The 16,588-nt window shown below is 36.6% G+C and overlaps 1 protein-coding gene across 12 annotated transcripts in view; it reads right to left on the bottom strand.

Annotated features, from left to right (window-relative positions):
- Nucleotides 1-16,588, bottom strand: part of nrxn2 (neurexin 2) — a 335,460-nt gene that overhangs the window by 240,248 nt on the left and 78,624 nt on the right. The window lies entirely within an intron of this gene.

The raw sequence follows: 16,588 nt of genomic DNA, 5'->3' as shown, positions 1-16,588 counted from the left end.
TTCAAAAGTTCCTCAATAATTCCTAATCTTATCCTGATACCTTTGTGATTTTAATAATGCCAGAATAAAATGAAGGTTCAAAGAATATTTACAGTATAGTAGTTTCTCATCCATTATTAATCTCCTCTTTTTTAATATTTCACACTTACAGTTTTTTATTCATATATACTGTAGATACAGCTTCCATCTACCAAGGCTACCTGGCTGGTAATAGAAGATTTCAGGGCATACAGTAGTTTTGGCTCTAAGTGCCAGAGAACTCCTGCTAACATGAAAGAGAGCAGCTCTAGTAAGAAGAGCACATAGAGCTCACCCTATGCAACTCCTGTGCAGAAGTAACTCCATTATAGGAGAAGTGACATAAAATAATGTGTTTTTTCAAGTAAATAAGATATAATGTTCTGTTGCTCTACACTAGTAAAAGCTTTGTGTGCTTCAGAAAGACTACTATAGGTTAAATAAACAAGCTGCTATGTAGCCATTGGGGCAACTATTCAAGTTTAAATAGGGCTAAATAGCTCAAGTTATATAGCAGATAACAGATAAGCGCTGTTCTACAGAGCATGTCTGCTATCTGCTATATAACCTGTGACTTTACTCTTTTTTCACTCTTATGGGTGCACAGCTGCTTCTTTATGAAAACTATAGTAGTAACTCTAAAGCCAATACACTTTTACCAGTGTAGAACAAACAGTACATTATATTTAGTTTACTTTAAAACACATTCATTTTTTTGGTGGTAATGTTCCTTTATATACCAGAGTCTTTAAGAGTATCCTCTGGTGCTATTGGGAGTAGCAACCCGGTGTCCCTGTTAACCCTTGCCCCCCCCCCCTTAGTGTATTTATGTTTTCATTGTTAGTCTGGTTTGTGTGTGGTTTCTGTTGCTGGCTAGATTCTTTTAGGGCAAAGTCACAAGTTGTGTAAGGTCCAAAGCTCTGCGCCTTCAGTTTGTAGGTAGGCGGAGAGAATCGGATCCACTCCGTGTAGATGCACTTAGGCCAATGCTGTGCCTGTCAGTGCAGCAAGAAGGAGCCAGTAAGAGTGAGGTAGACAAAAGTGGACCCTACGCAATGTGTGACTTTGCCCTAAAGGTTCCTGTGTTAATTGTTTATTTTTTTGTGTCTTGTTGGTTTGAATTCTATTTTTTTTTACCCTTGGTCTATAAATAAAAAAGAAAAAAGGTTGAATAGTTTGCCACTACCATCATTTTTCCATCCTCTGAGTTCCCCTTTTCTAACAGCCAGTGCCCCAGTAGACATAAGGTATGGAGATGCAAATAACTGAAAGACCCCTTATCCAGAAAACTCCAGGTGGCTGGCCAGCCTACTACCACAATATTAAAATGTCATATTACTGCATATAAATAGTGCATACCTATAATTGGTGAACTCTTAAATAATACAGGAGAATACTGTAGAGCATAATTCACAATACCTTTGTCAACTAGTAATAAAATCAGTTTTGTTATAAAAATCTTTATTTACAGAATTCACTCACTTAAAAAACAAATCTCTTAAAAATGAATGTGAATGACCTTATTATAATTTTCACTGTGAAATTCTGCATTTTTCCATTGGAGATTTTTTTTGTAAAACTGTTATGGAAAATTGCCGCTACAAAAAATTTGCAGAATGAAAAAAGTCATGTCAAAAGTCATGGTTACAGTAAAAAAAAAAAAAAATGGGACAGATTCACTCATCACTACCAATAAACTGTAGTGATTTTTTTAAAAGTTAAAGTTTAAAAGTTTATTTTACAATATATAAACTGTAAGACATAAGTACAGTATTTGTAAAATACTGTACTTATTTTTTACAGTTTATATATTTCAACAATTTATTTTTATTCAAAACAATAATTTTCCAAATGCAATTAACAGATTTCACAGGTTAATGCAGCATTCAGTGCAGCCAATCAAGGGTGCAACTTACAATGCATGACTGACAAATTGCATGGAGTTATTTCAATGAGGAAAAGATATTAGCTTGAGGAAGCACACTAATAAACAGTTTATTTGTCTTATTAAGCATTGGCTGTAGTTTTATAGCGCCCCCTTACTGTGGCTGTAGAATCTTTGTTTTACTTTGGTTTATCAGTTCAAGAGCTGAGCTTGTATTTTCTATGTAATTCAAAATATTGAGGTGCATTTTTCTACTTCGCTGTTCACCGAGTTATGTGTAAGAATAGTAGAGTATTTTCTTTCACCAGCAGGTACATGATTGTAAAACACTGAGTACAATTGAATGTTCTACCCGTGTCTTTAAGTTTTCTTTGCACATTTGGCAAATGTGCCGTTGTTCAGCTGGCAGTGGATAATTACTTTTTGTAGCTTGTGTAGTAAGCTTTGATTTAATAAAAGACTCTTTGTGTAGATGCCAGCTACTGTAATGTTGCAATTCTTAAAGTCTGTTGTACATGAAACAGACCATTCGGGGGCAAGAGTATTAAAACCCCTCTTAAAGGAACGGTTCCGTTGAAAAATAAAATTTGAAAAAAAAGATGGGCAGTGCAAAATAAAAAATGTTTCTAATATAGTTAGTTAGGCAAAAATGTAATCTATAAAGGCTGCAGTGAGCGGACGTCTAACATAATAGCCAGAACACTAATTCCTTTTTTCAGCTCTCTAACCTAGTCAGTTAGTCAGCAACTTGACAGGGAGCAACATGGGACATAACTGTTTAGTTAGTTTGCTTTAGATCCTGAGCACACAGGTCTGATTCAAAAGCAAACAGTAATGACTCATATGCCCCCCCCTCAAATCACTGCTTCGTTACTGACTTTTAACAGGTTAGATAGCTGCAAATGATGAAGTAGTGTTCTGGCTAGTAAGTTAGACATTTGTTTACTCCAGCCTTTATAGATTAAATTTTTGCCCAACTAACTATTGAAATCATTTTTATTTTAGTCTGTCTATTTTACCCAGTTTTATTTTTATACTGAACTGTTAATTTAAGCACAGTCTTATCTGAGATATGAGCAAACTTGCCTTTTATTACATAACCCCATAAATGTTCTTAAACAGAGTCAGAGAGACTTATGGCTAAATTACTATCGTTTTTATTTCATTTTTTCGTGTTTTTGCACTAAAACTCAATTTCTTCATGAAAAAAAACATTAATTTTTTCCATTTATCATGTGTCAAAACCACGAACAAGAGAAACATAATACAAAACTTTGCCATCTAAAAGCTGTTGAGGTCATATAGAAGTCAATCAGATTTGTCCTAGGCAAACTGTAACAATCTTATTTGAATTCATGGTTTTAGAGGTTTCCTGGGTTTTTTCCATTTGTAGGTCTACACAAATTTGTAGGTAAACATTTTTGTGTTCTTTTTGTTTTTGTTCCGCATTTTAATTTTTATCCTTTTTCAATTCAGATCTTTTAATAAATGACAAGACATTCATGGTTTTAGTGGAAATGAGTTTATTTGTGCTTTCAAAATTTTATAAAACCATGAAAATCTGAATGTTGATAAATCTGCCCCTTACTGTTGCTACTAGGTCCCTCTTTTACATGACTATAATCTGGCCATAGTTCATGGTGTAATTTTGTGAGCATGTAAAATAAATATTATATAAATATTATAATAAATATATTATTTTATTATATGTAAATAATTGGCTACATGCAGGGCCAGCCAGCAGCTGACGCCAAGTTCACTTGCAGAGCCTATAAAAGGAAGTGCATTAGCTGTACACTTCCTCTTTCTGCCTGGTAAGACCTGCAGACAGACAAATAATCCTGGTGGGCATCCGTTCCTGGATAGATAGAGAGGTAGAAGGTGATAACTAACTCACTCTAGAAGTGAGAGCTAATCAGGACAGCTAGCAAGTTTGAGTCCCCAGCGAGGAGTCAGTATTTGGGGTAGAACCACAGAGATAATGGTACACCAGATAGGGATTAGAAGTGTGTAGGATTAGGGTAGTACCCATGTAGTAAAGCTGTAAAGAGACAGCTTGGATGATGCTTGGACACTGTAAGGAGTAGGGGTCTTGGAGGCTTCAGAGAAAGTGTGATGTGTGAAGCTTGGGCACTGTAAGAAGACAAGGGTCCTAAAGGATTCAAGGCAGATTCACTGTGTGAAAGTGTGTGTGATTCATACTCATGAAACTAAGGGTTTCCTAGTTGGTTTACTGCAGTCTACACTTTGTTGTAGTCGTGACTACAGTTTTCAGCAAAGGCCTACCCTGGTCCTGGTAGGAAAAGATGACAGTCCTGGGTACCAACTTTACAGACATATTTCTTGTCTTCACTGATGTCTCCCCCTATCACCTATTCTCTAGGATAGGAAGCATTACCATATCATCAGATTTCGTGAACTCACAGAATATCCCTGCCAAGAACAAATGGGATTTTTTCATCCTAGTCTATTTCTGATATCTGTTCAGTTATGTGCATCACAAGCGTTGAAGATGTGCCACTTCAGATGCTGGAATCTCATCTCTGTTGTTAATTGATTACATTTAATTAAAGTTGTCAGCGGTAACGGTAAAGTCTGAAGAAGAGAAGGCATTACCTCTTCACACTGCAGTTTTAATCACACCATAATATGTTGAGTGTGATCTCATGTTAATGTTGAACAGGTCAAAAATGCAGATCTAGTCAGAGATTATCTAGGACAGCGTACATTCTTAAGGTTTTCCTAAGATGTTGTCTTGGATGAGAGACTGGCTGAAGAGCAGAAAATGTTGGATATATGGGAGCATTATGCATTCTTTTGAACAGAGCATTTTCAATAGCTTTTGGGCTGCCATATGTTTGCTCTAGAAAATCTCAGGCAGCACTGAGGACTGCAGTTAGTTTGTGTACATGTACTCTTCTCCTCTGGTTGACATGTTTACAGATCAAGTTTTTCCTCTGCAGTGAAGCCCAGGATTTCTATTGTTGTTACTTATCAGGACAACCATCAAAGTTTAAGATCCCTGTGCTTGTAAATTAATGGCAGATCAAATTGGAGACACTTTACTAAGAGGTGTATTTATTAACATTGGAGACAAAAACAAAAGCAAAGATCTAATTGGTTGCTATGGGCAACATCACTGGTGATATTTGTCTCCATTGTTAATATATACACCCCTTAGAATCTTGCTCTGAGAAACTTTTTGCAGCTGTCTGGCACTGTAACCCTGCAGTAGAGGTGCAAAGGCGTTGTGTCCTATAGACAATTTTCTGATGTTGTTAAATGATTCTCTGGTATAAAACAACATTTTAAAAAACTTTAACCCCATTTTGAACTTCTGTCATTTTTGAGAATTCCCACACATAGGGGTTATTTACAAGCAGTGATATTGGATTAATGCTGAAATACCTTTGGGAAAAGAATATGATATACAGTATCTTTGTTAAGTTGTTTGAGTTTTTGTATGTCTTGGTATTGTTTAAGTTTGCAAATTACACCAATTTTTCAAAACAACTTAAGACAAACTTAAGCTGGTGTATGTTTTTTTGCATTTCTAATACTAATTTTGTTCTGTTGAAAGATAAGAAAACAAAGAATCACCAGTGGGCAGTAAGTTGTTAGGAAACCCCAAGCATTCTAATCATCTACTTTAGTCCACCCTGGTCAAGGACATGTGCAGTTTATAATGTTGCTTATATTTATACTTCACAATCAAAAGCAAGAGAATGCTGGGGGACTGAAAGAGTGTGGCTGTGCTGTGCTAACAAGAAAAGTACAAAACAAGTACATAAACCTTGTCCTACAGGGTACCTTTTAAAAAATGAATATTGGAAGGTATGGGTTCTTTCTTTAGGCATATGTCATAGGTATATGTCATGGGTAACAACTGTAGTTGACTTTATGTAGCAGGCTAAAAAGAGATTTAATTTTCCTGTAGAAATAGACCGACCTACAGTTACTCCATGTTATACTGACATAGAATGTAACAAAACTCATTTTTATGTTGTTGCAAGTCCATATTATCAATAATTGGTCTAAACAGTAAACATTTAATACTCATGCTACATGGCAAATCAGCAGTTTAACTACATACAATACAAGTCAGTCAACAGTATGCATCCTGAATTATAAGTGTAAGATATATTTTTTATGCACAGGATAAGGGTTTTTTTTGGATAAGGGGTTTCCACATTATGGAGCCATCTACGTTAATTTATGCTGGCCTTGCAGGAATTAATTATGACTGAAATCAAATCAGTCAGACATGAATAATAATTTGTTTAAACAGGACTTGGTAAAAAAATTGCATTGCCTTTTTAGAACTTGCTGGATAACATATGCCACCGATGCCATACCTGAACTAGTTCACCATGCAATATGAACCTAATATATGCAACTAGATTTAAAGAGGTGCACAGTTATGATCCAAATAGCTGTATAGCATTGGGCATAATGCCACTCATGGCTACAGACAGAGGTGTGTATGTCTCTCATAGTTTTAGACCCCATCCCTTTGTGAGCAGAATTCTGAATATAAAATGATATAGTAAAAATATAAAAGCTAATGGAAAGGTAATTTTACACCAATGTATTACCCATAGAAACCAATCAACAATTATCTTTGACCCATCAGCTGCAGAAGGGACCCTTTTCATGCATTTGGCACACATGTAAGATGTCAGCTGTTTTGCATCTGAGCCCATGAGATAACTGAATCGATTTTGGTACTCCTGTTTGTACTCAAAAGCAATCAGATCTGCATTTTAGCACAGCCACATTCTATTTTTTTTAAATATAACACGCTTAATTTTTATGCATTTGATGTGCAATTATGCTGTAAGGGATCTTACAGACACATGCTTATAATGGTGGTGCATTATTTAGTGCATTCCACACCACAGAAACACAGGAGTCAAGTGGCTTTTAGTCTCTTCTTTGGAGACTGTACTGCTTGCAGAAAAGGGGTCACTTTATTCTATATTCCCTTGTGGTGGAACGCACTTAAAACATTGTGTATAAGAGTCCTATGACTATTGAAAGCTACATTTTAACAGATTACTATGGGTTATTACTCCAGAGTAAAATACTAATAACATGTGAAATAATTCAAAGTTTATCAATTTACCTAGAAAACTATAAAATATTTTTTTTAGAAATATATTAATTTAATAGGGACTACTGTCTGAAGGCACCTTCCTTCAAAATCCAAGATATTAGTAGTTTTTATTTGACAGTACATGTTCCTGGGTGAAGAAGATAGCAAATTGTTAAGATCTTTTTTGCTTCTTTGCTGATAGTGAAACTTCATTTCATGTAATCTCAAAAGATGACCTTGTCTCTTTTGTACCATTCATAAGATGAAAAGATCCCGGAAGAATTACTTTTGACCTTGAATATATTTGTATATTGTAAGTAAAGGCTCTTGTTAGGTGATTTATTTCTGGTGTTTACAAAAAGCAATTTGGCTAGCCTTTTCCCTAACTTACATTTTCTTTACATTGGGCTCATTTTCACAGTCAAGGATGTTTAAGCATTGTCTCTGAACAGAGCCAAAGGGCCCAGAGTAGAAAAAGGATGGCATTCTATATAGATTGTTCTTAAATAACCTGAAATGTTTATAAGGGAGACACATTTTTTTTCAAAGTTACTATTATAAAAGGCAAAATAATATTTTGCAGGAGGCATTTAGTTATTATTTCCCTCCTATAAACCTAGGTTTCCACCAGCATAAGGTTATTAATTGTTAGTGTGGGGGAAGGGTAAATTTAAGAATCTGGGACTTAAAGGCAATAAAAAGATTACACCAATTTAAGGTATCAGTGTAAAAAATTCTTAATGTTGTATCAACAGCGCACTAGGCACACTAACCAAGGTGGCATGAGCGTAACAGTAACACAGCAATAGTAACTAAACAAATGTATACAAATAGTCTTGCACTGTTTTAAATCCAAGATTACTGGTAAAACTGGTGTGTTTGCTACAGAAATCCTGCAAAAATGTATATAAATAAGCTGCTGTGTAGCCATGGGGGCAGCCATTCAAGCTGGAAAAAAAGAGATACGGCACAGGTTACATAGCAGGTCACACATAAAACATCATTGTATTCTACAGAGCTAATCTATTATCTGCTATTTAACCTGCGCCTTTTCTCCTTTTAATGGCTGCCCCCATGTGTTCTGAAACAAACACAGAACTTTTACCAGCTTCTTTGACACATTTTCTTTAATTGGTGTTACTGTTCCTTTAAAGCAGCAAAACACTTTCTTAACCTGCCTGTTGTCCATATAGCGTATATATATGTGCATACCATACAACTCACACATTCCCAAACATGCCCGTCCTCCTCAGTTTTTCATCTTTTGAGCTTTTCTTTTTATTTTCCCCAATTTTTTTTTTTTACTTTTCTTTTCACATTTTTTTATCCAATCTCCTTTTTCCCCTCATGAACTGCCTGTTCTTTCTGCCTCTTTTCTCTTCTCTCCTAACCTTTTTCTAATTTTTTAAATGTAACACACTTCATATTTATGCATTTGATGTGTGTTCATGCTGAATGGGCTCTTACAGACACATGCTTGTAACCACGTTTCCTTGTGGTAAATTATTTTGTGTGTTTCACAGTGCAGGAACACAGGAGCCAAGTGACTTATAGTCATCTCTATGGGGACTGAACTGCTGGGAGCATAGGGGTCACTTTACTTCTGCATTCCCATGTGGTGAAATGCATGTAAAAACATAGAGTCCTATGGCTAATGATAACTAAATTGTGGTGCGCATGAAGAATTTTTTGTGAAAACAAATTTGTATCTATTCTGACTTGAGCCCGCTGTTTTTAAAAATGATCACACAAGTTTAAAATGTGCACCCAAAAGAAATTTGCACACATAGCTGAGAAGGAATTGGAGAGAACATTGCTCTAATGCAAGGACTAAATGCTGTCACTTGCCTAGGGTTAGTGCTACGCTAATTAGTTAAAAATTTTAATTAAATTAGTTAAATATAAAAAAAAGTATTTGCAGAAAATCTTAAAACTATTATTGAGCCATTGGACCAAACCAGACTTATGTCCATGTAGCACAAGCACTACCTTATTTAGGATTAGTTTGGTTTGGTGAGGCTTATGAAATACAAGGGAATAATGGCAGAGAAAACAAATACATATTCATAAACATCAGCGCTCACAGTAAAACAATATAGATATAGTTTTGTTTAGCTTATTTAAATTATCCTATTAAAATAAATTACCTTGGCATAGCTGTGAAAGTATTCCTTCAAGGGCAATATTCAACAATTGATCAGTTATATGCAGGTTAATTCTTCTTCAAAAGAGCATGCAGACTACTGGCAAACAAGCAATACAATGCTGTATGTTATACAATTTTTGTTTATGAAAGTTGAGTTGATTGAAGAGTGTATACATTGTACCGATAAAGAGGCCACTGTGTATGTTGAAACAGGGGGCCACATGACTCCATACACTTAGGGGCACATTTACTAACCCACGAACGGGCCGAATGTGTCCGATTGCGTTTTTTTCGTAATGATCGGTATTTTGCGATTTTTTCGGAAATTATCGCAACTTTTTTGTTAACAATACGATTTGCGTGAAAAAACGCGAGTTTTTCGTAGCCATTCCGAAAGTTGCACAAAATCTGGCGATTTTTTCGTAGCGTTAAAACTTGCGTGAAACGTCGCGCCTTTTAAGTTTTAACGCTACGAAAAAAACGCCAGATTTTGCGCAACTTTCGGAATGGCTACGAAAAACTCGCGTTTTTTCGCGCAAGTCGTAATGTCTATGAAAAACTTGCGCTTTTTCGCGCAAATCGTATTGGTAACGAAAAAGTCGCGTAATTTCCGAAAAGTCGTAAAGGCGCCAAAAAATCGCAAAAAATACGAAAAAGTCGCAAAATGTTCGTTTTCCAATCGGAATTTTTCCAATTCGGATTCGAATTTGTGTCTTAGTAAATCAGCCCCATAGGTTTAGAAGTTTTATTATATTTATATTCATTCACAATATATTTTCAAAGAGACGAAGCCCACATTTCTAATAGAGTCCTTGGTAAATATGATACAAGCACTGATGTGTGCATATTGAATGAAGATAAAATTGCAAATTCAGTAGGATATGGTGTACTGGCTCAAGCACCGGGGACTAGAATGAATATGCAGACATTATGAAGTACTATGAAAGCTTTAAACAACTTATTCACCATTTTATGCTTTCATTATAATAGACGTTTTATATTTTAATTATTTGTTGTTATACAATTTGTGTTCTGGTTTTACTTATCCTTTTCTACATCGAGCCTGGATGACTGTCTGCCCTGGCATTGGTACAATCCATATCTCAACCATCCCTTTGGCTCACAGTGTTATTCAACCATGACTTCACCTTGCTCCCTTGTAATTTAAAGGATTCTGAGACTTGAAGTGTCTCTGCTTCAAATACTAGAATCCATTGTTTAAAAATGGAACGAGGTGAGGGAGGGGTTGCATGACACTGTGAGCCTAAGTGTGGTTGGAAAATGATTTGTAGGAGTCAGGGATCGACTATCATGGATTCAAGTATGTATAGGTAAATAAAAAAAATAATGTACAGGTATGGGACCCGATATGCAGAATGCTCAGGGTTTGCCTGATAAGGGATCTTTCCGTAATGTGGCTCTTCATACCTTAAGTCTACTAAAAAGCATGTAAACATTACGTATGCCTAAGATAACTATCTTAGTCGGGATCAAGTAAAAAAAAATTAAATTAAAAACTAGAATTATTTGTAAATGCTTTGCATGTCAACATTATTCATAAATGTGACCCGTTTGTTTTTAGGCGGCTGTGCACTAAAGCCAATAAAATTAAACTTGTAATACAACATGTGTCAATATTGAACATCATTGAACATCATTCACTTATATGTGTAAAAGATTTCATAGTCAATTGTAGACAAAGAGACTTATGTATGAACAATAGCTTTATTGCGCAGTCAGATGTAAAGTTGCAACCTCACTCCATTAAAACAAGGCATATATGAAATCAACACAGTGCATGTTTTTTAGCAATTTAATTAAATTCATATTACAGACTGCCCCGGGTATTGTGTAGCCATGCAATAGGAATCACTAACTATCCATTCTTCATACTGATTTAATATGTTTCTCATTTAAATGGGTAAGGTAGCAACCTGGCCTTTACCCCTTTACCCTCTCTTCAGAATCTGGTGTTGTGTGATACCTCCTAAAACACATAGAAAGCTGACTGGGATAACCAGTGGGTAGGCTGTAACTAGAATCTCATTTTTTGTGGGATGTACCAAAATCATTCTCTACTGTTTTGTTGTTTCAGTGTTAAAGGTATTAAAACTACTGTTTCTGGTTGCCCTTGTTGATCTGACATGCCTTTTACAGATATTCTTGAATTGATGGCTTGTGTATGGGGCCAAAATAATCACTTATCGTGAGCAATGTCTGTTGCTCCATGTATGGTGTCTGCAGCTGACCAATGACAGCTAGTTTCAATCTGAACAGCCTAATTCAATCGACCACATAAGTAGTATAGTTGTCAACACTCCCCCAATTTTGTTAGGAGTTATTCGGTATTGGCCCCCAACCCCCAGTCTTCTGTCACCATACACAATTCCCCTGGGTCTTACAAGCTATCCAAATTCTGCACACACATGCACAGTAAGCATTCAATGATGTCAACAAACAAGTACACATGCACATGGAACATTCAGTAGCTTCAGAAGATAGTTTCTGTATGTGCAATGACGTCACTTTGGCCGATGGGCATGTGTGGTAACTTCACTTCTGGTAACATCACAGCGCATGTATTAAAAGGTACCACTGGCTGCGGCCAGACCTGAGTTGACGTCTCTGTAGTAGTCATATTGAGGCATGCATACAGCTTTAGGCAATCTATGTTTTTTTATCACTTGTGCTAAACAGGGAAACTGGGGAAGTGAAGATATTTCAATTTAGTTTTTTTGGTATTTAGATTATTAGATTGCCAGTGTACAGATAATTCCCTGCATAATTCTCTTAACAATAGGTAAGAAGGGAGAGGGTTGTCTATACAGAGCTCATTATTCCTAGTTAAAGTCAGCTATGATAATTAAAGTGAAAGAAATATAATGCTCCATTAGTATTAAAAAAAAGATGTATAATGTGTTCTCCGGATATGGTTTACTCTGCTCATCTTTAAAAAAGGTGTGCAGTATATAGGGGTATTGTTGATAAATGTGCTGCTGTGTCCTAGCTAACAAATCACTTTTTATTTGACCATATTATAATTATAGCAAGGAGTTTATGAACATTCTTATTTGCAAAGCTTCCCTATTTAAAAGATACTCTCATCCTCTGCATCACAAGGGATCATTTTCCTACAATCAGAACTAATATATTTTAGTTTATGTATTTCCCTTTTTAAGAACAGTAAATGTGTCTGTGATTAAAAACAAATTGGTCGGTCCTGGTTGATCTTTGACTATCCGTATGTGTTTCATAAATAATCAGTTTATTCAAATATATTTTTCCAGACTGGCACTGGTTTAATCATTTTTGGTGTAAATTACACAGTAGTTTGTGTTAGTAAGTTCTGGGATTTTGTCAAGGTTATAGCAATGTAATGCTTGTATTGATGTGAAGAGGTTTTAGGAAATTTTGTTCTTATTTGTGTGCCTTAAGGGCAGACTAAAATAAATCCAACCAGATTAATGTGTACATAAGGGGATATATGAAATCTTATATAAGGGAAAACAAGCCTTATTATCAATAACTATAAGCATGCCTAGCATGCCTAGAGGCTTTTATATTAGTGTGTCAGATGTCATACATGCACGGGTTTGTGGCATGGACATAAAGGCCTGGGCCTAGGACGGCACTAATTTAGGGGCAGAATGCCCAGCCACACCTGACCATTGTTGACATACGGAGCACTGGGCTGAAGTTTCCTGCTTGTCCCAGTACTCTGTGTGTGAGCTAAAAAGATGCGCTTGAGTGCGATCCTGAGAAGGGAGGGGCAGGGGACAGTGTTGGCCTCTGGGCACCGTTTTTAGAAAACCAGAACTGGTCTCATATAGCCCTTGGCTGCATGCTAAATGTGTACTACTTTAGTAGTCTTACTCTGTGTTTATCTCTGGCATTGGATTCTACAAACTTGAGGGATAATACAATTGTACCTCTTTACAGATCCCTGGTAATATCTTACTTGAATATGCAGTTCAGTTTTGGGCCACAATCCTTAAAGGAGATTTAAAGCCCCCAACAGCCCTTTTTTTAAATGAATCCCCCCGCATAGGCCCCTATATCTCAACCCATCTAATCCATAGGTTATCCCCTTGCCCCGAACCTGTGCCCAGCACAGTGGGGTTGGCATCTGCATTGTCTGGCCATGTCTGGCAGGTTGACAGCTTTAATTGCCAAGGAGGAGTATGAGCACTAGAAGCCAACTGAATCCTGGTTTCTAATGCACATGCTACTTGCTGGCGATCAAAGCAGGGTAACCCACAAATGTGTGATGGGCCAGACATGGAAGATGCTTACAATGCTGTGTTTGTCTGCTTCCTTACTGGTATTCTTTGTAATTTTTATTATGAAACATTTGATTTCCTTGCTTTGGACAGTTTTTAATTTTTGTATGTCTTTCTTTAGACTGCAACTCCAATATTTGGATATATTGAGCACGCAGATGATAATATTATTCAGAAACTGACTGCATAGTTCAAAATATTGGTATACATCTTAAAAATATATATTTCTGTTGAAATTAAGCAAAAACAGCAGCAGCTTATCTCTGAACAGTACATGAACCACAACGCATTGAAAATACCTAAAGAAAAAAAATGAACTGCAGAGTAGAACTGAAGAGATCAGAAGAATGCCACATACAGACTGAAATGCAGCCAAATGCTGCCACAAATAGAACTAACAAAACAGGAATACAGAACCACAGAGAATAAAATATTATATCCATAGGAGAGCAAGGTTAGCAAGGACAAATAGCAATTAGGCTTACTGCCAGAACAAAATGGAAAATGGAATAAAGCCAGAGAGTGATAGGAGTTAGTAAGACAGAAGGACTACCTTTACTACTCACCCACCACACAAGTCAAAATGACATGCAAAATAGATTTCAAGAAATTCAAGTTTCCATGAAAAGTGAATCCCAGTAGATTACAGAAGGTAAATATCTGGACATAACAGTTGTAATTTTGGGAGCAGTACTCAAAGTGAGGGGATAGGATTAGTGATGAGCAAATCTGTCCTGTTTTGCTTCACCGAAAAATTTGTGAAACTGCTGAAAAATGTGTGAAATGGTGAAATGGTGAAATGGTGAAAAATTCACAAAATGTGGCTAACGCATAAATTATATATATATGCTATGTGCTATTATTTTTGCCGTGTCAGGATGTCGGCCAGGTTAAAAGATTTTGATCGGGCGCCATAGAAGGCGCCTGAGCAAAATCTGCCGTCAGGGCTGAATCGGCAGAAGGAGGTTGAAATCCTATTGTTTCTACCTCCTTATCTGCCGTTTCAGCCCTGAACTTTAGTGGTGGATTTAACGATTCTTTCGTGCAACCGATGGTCGCACGAAAGATTGCAAATCGCCACGTGTGTGGCCACCTTAAAGCTTCAATATGTTTCCCTAATCCCCCTTGTTTGTAACTTTTTTACAACTTGTCATACTGTATTATGTAATTAATAGAATAAAATATGCTACCAGTTCAAATACACATGATTCCTGTATAATTATCTATTATGTGCGTGTATGTGTGTTTCAGTAGGTTCACATGTGCATGTTTATTACACAAACACCTAGTGGCATAATTGAATCAATACATATGTTTTGTGTTTAGGATCCTAGGGGTCAATTACAAAGGCCCCAGACACAAGTGCTAGAGCACTATGGGACATAAGATCATCACTATGCAAATAATGAGGTGCAGAGCAGAGAGCTGGTAGACATATGTCTCCTAAGCACCGTGTCAGATTGCAAGAACCCCCTAATGCTTACACACAAGTTAGGGGGTGGGGATGGGGCAGGATGGTGAATGCTTTTATCCCTCACCTAGCCCACCCCTTATGACTGTAGTACTGCCAAACACCTGTGGTGCATAGTGTGGTGCAGTGTGCAAACATGCAAAAAACACTGTATTTGTTATGAGATAAAAATAATATCTGGTTCTGAAACCAAGAAGCAAACAGACTATGGTGGATAGAGATATGGCATTAAGTGCTTAATAAGGAATAAAGTTTCCATTGCCAACAGCAAGCACACAGTGCCTTATAGAAGTGTTTGTGTCCAGGAACTTGTGGAATTGATAATCAGATTACTGACTTTCAGGGGCAGACTGGCCTGCCAGTGCACTGGACAATCTCCTGGTTGGCCTTAGTAGGAACTTTTTCATCAGCCCCCATCCTAGGCCTATATGTCCCTATAATATTTAGAACTTACTATGTCTAATGTTCGTGGGAGCTAGACCTGGATTTCATGTATTCTGGTGGGCTGCAGAAGTTCTAGTCTGACATTCTCATTTTATCACTATATATTTTTTTGAAGAAAAAACAGCTGGATCAGAAGCAAACTTTTCTCAGCACCATGAAATGCCACTCTCCCACCAGGGAAATTATATTTGCATCTATTTTTTTGCAGTGTGGGTGACCTGCATACTACTGCTTTCATGAAAGCTATCTGAGCCCTATCAAACTACAGCCCCTTTTGTCGGCTTTTTTCCTAGCTGTAAATTAACATGGCTGTATAACAAACAATAAAACCCTAAAATGATCTGAGAACATTTTAAACCTTAAACCTTAAAATCACACATAAATGGTTAGCCTTCCTTCTGATTATAAAATATGCATAGTAAAAATACAGTATATAAATATATGTTAAAAAAAAGTGCTTATAACCCAATTTCACAGTCTTTAAAATAATCACGTTAATAAGTTTGTATCACTCTCATGTATTACTTGGTTCAAAAAAGGAGCGTTTCAGATGCTTAAAGTCAGCGAATCATTCAAACATCAGCATGAAATTTAGAGCAAGCAGTGGTTAAATCTAGCAGATACTTTTTTTCCTCTGATTTTTGCCCGTTCGCAAATGATATGCTTGCTAGAAAATGAATAAAAAAGTGTGATTTTCAACTTTTGCCATTAATTTTGACCTTGACTTAACGCAATCTTAATTTTTCATAAATATGCACAAAATTGCAGTAGAAATTTGCATATTTTGAGAAAAGTTTAGGTAGCGATTAGTGGTTAATTTTTTTCCATGCTAATTCTGCAATTCTAATAGCATTTGCAAATGTACAACCAACAGTAAAAAAGCACAAATAAAAACAAGAACATTTAACACTGGAGTAAATACCATACAGCATATCCTGTAACCGAGGGGGCTGGCCCAGGTGGTCACAGGCTCAGCTGTATGGCCCGCTAGTCCGCCCATTGCTGTCACCACCATCTTCCAACTGGAGTGAAGGTTGCGCTTGCTGAGGGCCCAGAAATATTTTGGCAGAGGGCCCAGCTTCCATAAGTTACTCCACTACCAAAAACTAACATTAACATGTTAGTATAACATGTTTGGCTTGTGTGTGGTGCTCATACATAAACATACCATTCTCCCAATAAATAGTTCTTGTGAATAGTTCCACCCATTGCTATCAGAGGGGGCCTGGATCCCCTAAGTTATGCCACT

This window comes from Xenopus tropicalis, chromosome 4 (assembly GCF_000004195.4).
Source record: "Xenopus tropicalis strain Nigerian chromosome 4, UCB_Xtro_10.0, whole genome shotgun sequence".
NCBI classification, from domain to species: domain Eukaryota; kingdom Metazoa; phylum Chordata; class Amphibia; order Anura; family Pipidae; genus Xenopus; species Xenopus tropicalis.
Note: the sequence above shows the minus strand (reverse complement) of the source record. Positions and strands in the feature narration are given on the sequence as shown.